Consider the following 8,357-nt stretch of genomic DNA (forward strand, 5'->3'; position numbering starts at 1 on the left):
ACTATATTGCCATTTATGTTCTGTAGAGGTGAGAGTCCCTTCTTTCTTATAATTGTCCTTGCTTTGACTATACATTCAAATTAGATCTTTCCTCGCTTTAAATTTTTTGAATTGTAACTGACTATTCTTTTTTGTGAGTCTTTATTGTAAACTGACTCAAATTCTTGTGGCTCATGTTTGAGAGTATATACACAGAGTGAGTAGATGATATATTTTTTATATCTGAAAATCCAATTTTTTGGTAAACTTTCAATATCTAAAATGCTTTAATCTCAGGCATAGTCTATTAAATGTTTTCAATTCAACACATTATGAATATCTATTCCCCTGCCCCCAAGGAGTTTATAGTCTGATGGGGGAGACAGACATGCAAACAAATAATGACAAAGCTACAAGGTAATTATCATAAAGGAGGTACGTATACCATGCAACCTGGAGCTTGAATGTTTTAGGAATGATGCTGTTGCATCACCTTCCTCATTGGCATGGTGAGCACAACTATGCAAAAACAAATCTTTTGCAAATCTTTTAAGGAAAGGCTTAAAGGCATGTAAGCAAGATGATGCTTATGTTTCCTCTATTTACAAGTTCAAAAACTCTTACAATTTACACTTTGAAAAAAAAACATGTTCATTTTAACCAAGATTTATTGTGTAATTGTTAAGGCCATCAGTTTAAGCTTAATATCTCAATTTATCTTTGAGTATTTTTTTTAAAGATTTTATTGAGGAATTGGGGAGGGGAACAGACAATGTTCCACAGGTGAGGCAGATCTGTTGCTGGCCACTGCAAGCCTGCTCATGGCGGCTCTTGGCAGCTCATACTGGCTGCCGGCCACTCACAGTAACTTACGGCAGCCCACTGCAGCCTCACTGCAGCCTATGCCATCACCAGCGACTCACAGAAGCCCAGCTCCAGGTTGAGCTGTTGTTCACCATCTTAGTTGTAGAGGGCGTAGCATCACTGGCCCTCATGTGGGATCTGAACCGGGGCCCTACTGCTCAGAGTTGGCATCCCAAGCCAACTCTTAACCAACGTGCCACTTGGCCAGCCCTGTCTTTGAGCATTTCAAGGGTTTAGGTTTATGTTACAGTCCACTAGCTTTTTTCACCAGCAAAGCCAAGATGTTCTTTCATGTTATTTAATACATATGAACAAGATTAGGCTGGATGATTAAGAATTCATAAACACTATTTTAATGACATTAATATAATTAATAACACAAGTAAGAAAAACATTATAATTATTCTGCCTCAGTAAATTAATTTTTGTAATTGTAACTTTCATTCATATACACAATATTTTAGCATTGTGAAAATCATAGTTTGTGTTTAAGAAATTATAGCACAAGATTTAAAAAAATCAAGATCTACATTTTATACTTATAATTTTAACATCTGAAATTTATTCATTTTGCAAATATTCATTGAGCATGTATTATGTGCCATGTTTTGCCCATATGCAGAAGATACTGTAGTAAACAATATATATATATAAAGTCTTTGATCACATGGAAGTTACATCCCTACTGAAGAAGACAGACAATAAACATAGAGACAAATTCTTACAAAGATATATTTAAATAATGATAAGAGCTATGGTAAAAAGTAAAACATAAAAATGGGATAATGAGAAACTGTTGGAGGAAGGTGGTGGGTGGTAATCTCTGAAGGTCTTTCTAAAGAGTGTTGAGAAAGAGCCAGCCATGTGGAAACCTAGCAAGGAAGAGCAATTAGTATTTAGAATTTATTTAAAATTCGCTCATGTTTGGGGAATTAAGTTTATTCCCAAAATTTTAATATCAACAACATTGCAAAAGAATCCAATTAGATGTATTCCTCACTCTCTGACCTACATGTAATGGGAAAGATATTTTAATAACTCATTATGCCATGTAGAATGATGATGTTAGCAAGAAATAAGTTTGATTTTCTTTTAATGATTCTCTCGGAAGTCCTATGCCCATTCCTTTGGAGGACTACACAAGGTTCCACTTCTTTTCTCCCAAGTTGGAACTTGAGACAAAGGGCTTCCTGGCCTTTCCTCCTGGAATGCCAACAGAATGCAGTAGGGCACGGGTGATGTATGTAGAGGGTTTGGAGGGTGGCTTAAAGATAAAATAAGAAAGAGGGAGGCAGATCATGGGAAAAGGAGTTCCCACTCGCTCATTTTCAGTTGACTATTGACGGAAAGACGACACAACATTAAAAGCTGACATTAGAAGTTCACTTGTACTCTCACTATAGATGTGTTTATTATTAGCTAACAGAGTATGAGCTTTTTGATAATGGACTACCCAGACACTGCCGTGTGTAGTAGAGTCTGAATATGTATATGGTTAAAAAAAAATTAAAATGTCTTTAAATTTTCTTTCTTAGAATAAATTCTCAGAATTAGGATGCCTACCTAGGTCAATAGCTATGATTATGTTTGTGGTGCATGATGTATCACCACACTGTTTCCAAATAGATTATCTGTACCAATTTAGTAAGCCCTCCATGAGTATCCTCTTAGTCATATCTTGCCAGACTGTTTGATATTTAAAATACAGTTTAAAATTTTTCCTATAAGCAATGAATGGGAGACTGATTATTTAACTGGCCATCTGCTAAGTCTGGATACAAGCACATACTGAATACCCTAATGGATAATCCGGTCTAAAACCTACAACAGGGCGTATGGCTTCCTTCCTGGGGCAGGCCCTCCCCTTTCAGCCAACCTATGCATGGGTCCTGTATTTACCATATAGACAGATCCCCGGCTTCTAGGTGCCACTGGCAGACACTCTCTAGAGAGCTCCTCTCTACCATCACTCCCACACATTAGCTGAGTCCTTGATTATTTCTGCAGTGAATGCAGAAGGAAACCTTGACTTGAAGAGTATCAACTATCTATTGCTATGAAAAATCCAAAAGCTCAGTGGCTTGAAAACAATAACCATTCATTCAACACATGAGTTTGTGGGCAGTGATTTAATATGAATGGTTACTCCAGTCTCTGTTAAACTTGTTTGCATGTGGCAATTGGTTGGCTGTTAGCTGGGAGTGATGTGGCAACTGAGCCACTTTCATTCTCTAGCAGAATATTCTAGGCCTTTTTTCATTGTATGGAAAATGTATAGAAAGTAAGTGGAACTTCACAAGAATTTTGGTGACTGGGATAGTTGTAACTTGACATTGAGTGCTTAGTGAGCTTAATAAACAATATCTGTTTTTTTAAGGGGGTCCTTTAGTGTTGCCATTAAAAGCCAAGACCCTGGAGCCAGAGTCCCTGGATTCAAATCATAGCTCTACCTGGTCACTCACTGTGTGTCCTTGNCAAAAATTAAACATTGTGAGTAGCTTAGTATTTAGGGTCATTCAGAACACTTGAAAAGAGATTGACCCATGAGGTTGGGGAGGATTGCGTTAGGTCAGTTACTAAGGAAAACGACAGAAAAAGCTTGAGTCAGATGTAGGTACTAAATGTTTATTTATTTCAGTCCAGAAATGGATGGGAGTGAGTAAAAGGGGATGTTCCCTTAGTAGGTTGATGTTTTTGGCAACAGTACAACCGATGTTGCAAGAAGGGAAACAGTCTCAAGATGAAAATCTCTCACAGGTTGGCATTTGCCCAAAACTGTAATGTTGACAGGGAAGTGTGGGCACACCCGAAAACATCCTGATTAAATTGCAGGTGTTGTGCAAAACCAAGTGGGAAGAGCAAATATTTTACAACTAGTAAGCAGTTCTGGCAGTTGCCTTATATATGATGTGTACAGTGTGTAATAATATGCAGTCTTAGGACACATGGTAATTATTTTGTATTTCTTTTGTAAAACAGAGTTTTGCTCAAAAAGTCATATATTATTTGACTTGGAAAGAACTTTTCAGATCATCTCTTCTAGTGGATCTTTTTTTTTAAGTTTTAGCAGAAATAACTCTTTTCAAATAAAACTTTAAATGGAACTCTACTATGTAAAAACAGATGGTATTTTATTAGTAAAAATAAGTTTATAAGTTAAAACCAAATATATTTACTCCTTATATAGTGAATAAATTAGACTAGTGGAGTTGTTTGATTAATACAAAAACCTGGAATCAGGTTTTTGTGACACGTGTGCTCTCATATAATCCTTACCATCTCATTTGTTTTAGTATTTTTATGTGTCTGCACACTCTCAAAAAATCCTGATTTACACAGAAAACTAGTTGCAAATGGGATCACTTTGCAGATCACTTTGCAATCTCAGGATACTCTTGTAGGAGAAGCCTTTATTCTGACACCCATTCAAAATGGGTCAAACCGGAAACACAAGTTAGTGCATTGGTGATTTCCAATGTGATTTCCAATCTGGCATATAACTCGTTGGTGTGTTTGAACTATTATGATACTTCAAATGTTTCTAAAACCCTTAAAATATAAACTGAGTCCAGTATCTGTTTAACACTTTCCACAGAAGCTCTTCCACAGAGCCCTAGGGCTCAAAAGAATAGTACTANAAATTCCATGCTGGCGATTTTGATCTGAATGACACTCCTCAGTCAGAGAGGCCCACCAAGGTTGATGATGACAAAATAAAGGCACTGATCGAGTCAAACCCACGTTACACGACATGAGAGATTGCAGAAACATTGAACATCCATCACTCAAGTATTCACGACCACCTGAAGAAGCTGGGATAGTAAGCAAGCTCAATATTTGGGTTCCTCATGAACTCAAGTTCATTTGATGGCACCTATAAACATCTGCAATATGCTCATTAAACGTGAGAAAGACGATCCTTTTTTGAAGTGACTGATAACGGGTGATGAGAAGTAGATTGTTTTCAACAATGTGGTGTGCAAATGGTTTTGGTCCCGATGTGATGACTCACCTCAAACGACATTGAAAGCAGACATTCATCAGAGGAAGGTTATGCTCTCAGTGCGGTGGGATTTTAAAGGTGTCATGTTTTTCGAGCTCCTACCAAGGAACCAAATAATCAATTCGAATGTGTTCTGTTGGCAATTGGGCAGTTTGAATGAATCCATCATCTAGAAACGTCCAGAGCTTGTTAATTGTAAAGGAGTTGTGTTCCATGGTGACAACGTGAGACCACACACAAGTTTGATCACCCGTCAAAAATTATTGGAGCTTGGATGGGATGCGTTGCCACACCCACCATACTTGCCTGACCTTGTGCCATCGGACTCCCACTTGTTTCGCTCGCTTCAAAACTTTTTGTGTGGTATAATGTTCAATTCAGATGAGGCTGTAAATCAGCACCTTGTTCAGTTTTTCACAAAGATAGGTCCTTCTATGAACAAGGAATTATGAAGCTCACTGAAAGATGGCAAAAGATTATGGAACAAAACAAGGCAATATATCATTGATTAATCTTTGTTCTTTATATAAATAAGTGACCTTTGAAAAACATAGACAAAATACGTCATGACTTTTCTGAAGACCCAATATCTGGTGTGAGTTACGACATGTATCAGGGTACAAGCGTGAGTACGTAAAATTTTCTCACAGAAAAATGGCTTTACTGTTAATAGCTCTGTGAGGCTAAACAAATTATTTGCCCTTCTTGGGTCTCGTTTCCTAAGAATTATGATAGTAATAATGCCTACTATATAAGGTTTATGGGGGGAGAATTTAGTGCTTTAATTAATTAAGTGCTTTCAGTAAGCACCTTGCAAAGGGGAGGGCTCCTCGTAAGCACTCGATTTACTATTATTACTTTAATTAAAAAATAATTTTGGGGTACATTTTTAGAGGGGCTACAGGTTTCTCTTGCTGTTTTTGTCCCATGGACTTGTTATAACCTATGAATGCTTTCGGTAAAATAGTAAGAGTTGACTCAGGAGAGTGGCGAGCCTATATGTGAAGCCCTAGGCAGGGGAGTCTTGCCTGGGGATGGGTCTGGCCTCCAGGGTGAGCTGCTCTTGTTCCGTTCTTTCCAGATTACGGAGATGAGTTCTCCTTTCTCTTTCTTCCCATCTGAGGTTGGGAGGTTTCACTTTCCTTTCTTCTGGAGAATAGTCTTAAAAGGTCAGATATTTCCCGGTTTGTTATTCAGCTCTACTTGTTTGGAAAAAAAATTGAAAAGTAAAACCAGAAAGAATAATACATTTAAAAAAAGACATTGAGTAAGTTAAGGTGTGGAATAAAGTGCTTTTCAAGTTAGGTGAAGTATGGGATTTTTATTTTTATTTATTTAACTCTTTGCATTTGAGAGAGAAGGAGGGGCAGAGCTTGTGGTACTGACTAACAAGAAATTACATGTAATCCCCAGGTGTTGAAAGCTTGTAGAAGATTTTAAGCATGATATTTGCTTTGACACTTACAGTAAACTGTGGAACAGTATTGGTGGGAAAAAGAATGGAAACTAACTTATGTGTTGAAATTGGGTAATTTATTTGTTCATTTAATTTTTTTGGTGGGGGATTAGAGAGTGAGAATATAGTGGTGAATAAAATACACATGGCTCCTGTTATCATTGAGCCTAGAGACTAATGGTGAACAGTTTTTCAGTAAAACTCTAAATATACAAATGTAAATAAAGTATAGGGCATTTGAGAGATATTATGAGGAATTGGGAGGGGGTTGGTAATTTAGATTGAGGTATGAGAATACTTTTATTGAAAGGATATTTATGAAATTGAAAGGACTTTTATGAAAGGATATTTAAGCTGAGTTATAACGGTTGAATAGAAGCCATCCATGTGAACATTGAAGGGAGGAACATACCAGAACACTTTGGGCAGAAAATACTTAGTGAGTTTGGCAGCTTTAGAGGGCTGTGTTTGTTATCAGGAGAGAATGGTAGAGTATGAGACTGCAGAAGCCAATGAGGACCAGAAACACACACAGCCTTGGCAAGCATATTAAGGACATTCTATGTTATTCTAAAGCAGCGGTTCTCAACCTTCCTAATGCTGCGACCCCTTAATACANAGAAAATATCGTCAAACGTCAGGTCCAAGGGACAATCAGGTCAAATTGAAACAGAAGAACACAAGGCTGAAGTGGGAATCTCAAAGACAAAAGAACTATTGGATTATCTACTTAACACTTTTGATTATGTTAAGGGAGGTTTCATGCTTTGGGAAGATTTCTATATTAGCAAATGAAATTAAGTGAACAACAACATTCATGCAATTTTAAACTCAAGGAAAATAAAAAAAGCTTTAGTAGAAAGGAGTTATGATTTGGTCTCTCTCTCTCTCTCTCTCTCTCTCTCTCTCTCTCTCTCTCTCTCTCTCTCTCTCTCTTTCTCTCTCTCTTTTATAATATTAAATATGGTCACCCGAAAAGGCTTCACTGAGAGAGTGAGGTTTCAGTAAAAACTGGAGGAAGTAAGAGAGTAATCCAGGTAGATAACTGGAGGAAAAGCCTTGCAGGTAGAAGAAATACCGACTTCCTTCATTTAAGGAATAGTAAGGAAGCCAGGATGACTACAGTGAAGAAAGCAAATGGGCGAGTGGGAGGGGATGATTAAGGCCTTGTGGGTAGAAAGAGGGCCATTGGAGTGTTTAGAGAGGAGGAGTAACACGACCTCATGTGTCTTTAATGGGAGCACTTTGGCTGGTGTGCTGAGATATTCTGAAGCTGGACAAAGGTAGAAGCAAGGGTTCCATTTAGGAGACTTGCAACCAATCAGGAGAGGGGTAATGGTGGCTTGCACTGGAGTAATGGCAGTGAGGATTATGAGATGTATTTGAGTTCCTTATATGTTTCAAAGGTAGAGGTGTCATGGTTTGCTGACAGGTGGATGATATCTGAAGTATAAGATAAAAGGGAAGGAAGATGACTCAGGGCTTTGGCATGAGCCTAAAAAAAGAAGTTACCAGGAACTGAAAAGAAGAAAAGTACAGGAGGAGATGGTTGTTTTTATCTCTATTTTGGGGGGAGGGAAGAAAGTATAATATAAGCTAGGAGTTTAGAATTGGGCATTGGAAGTACAAGAGGCCTGTTACACCTCCAAATTGAGATGCAAATTGTCACTTTGACAGTCAGGTCTGCGTGTTGAGGTTAGGTATGTGGACTGCAGATACAGATGTGGAAACTGTCAGCATGGAGGTGGCCTGTATGACCATGAGGCTGGACGAGATAGCCTAGGGGGTGAGTGTGGATTATGAAGAGATCTAAGGGCTGAGTCCAGAAGCACTGCCCACATTTAGAGATCAAGGAGATGAGTAAATAACAGCAGAAGAGACTGAGAAGAAGTGGCCAGAAAGGTAGGAGGAAAGCAAGTGTATGTGGAGTTCCATAAACCAGGCAAAGAACATTTTCCAGGCAGGGAATGATCTCCTGTTAGGTGCTGCTGATGAGCAAAGTGAGATGAGGACTCAGAAAGTGATCTTCTTTGGGTGGTTTTCATCAAAACAGTT

The sequence above is a fragment of the Hipposideros armiger genome, unplaced genomic scaffold (genome assembly GCF_001890085.2).
Source record: "Hipposideros armiger isolate ML-2016 unplaced genomic scaffold, ASM189008v1 scaffold_348, whole genome shotgun sequence".
Classification (NCBI taxonomy): Eukaryota; Metazoa; Chordata; class Mammalia; order Chiroptera; family Hipposideridae; genus Hipposideros; species Hipposideros armiger.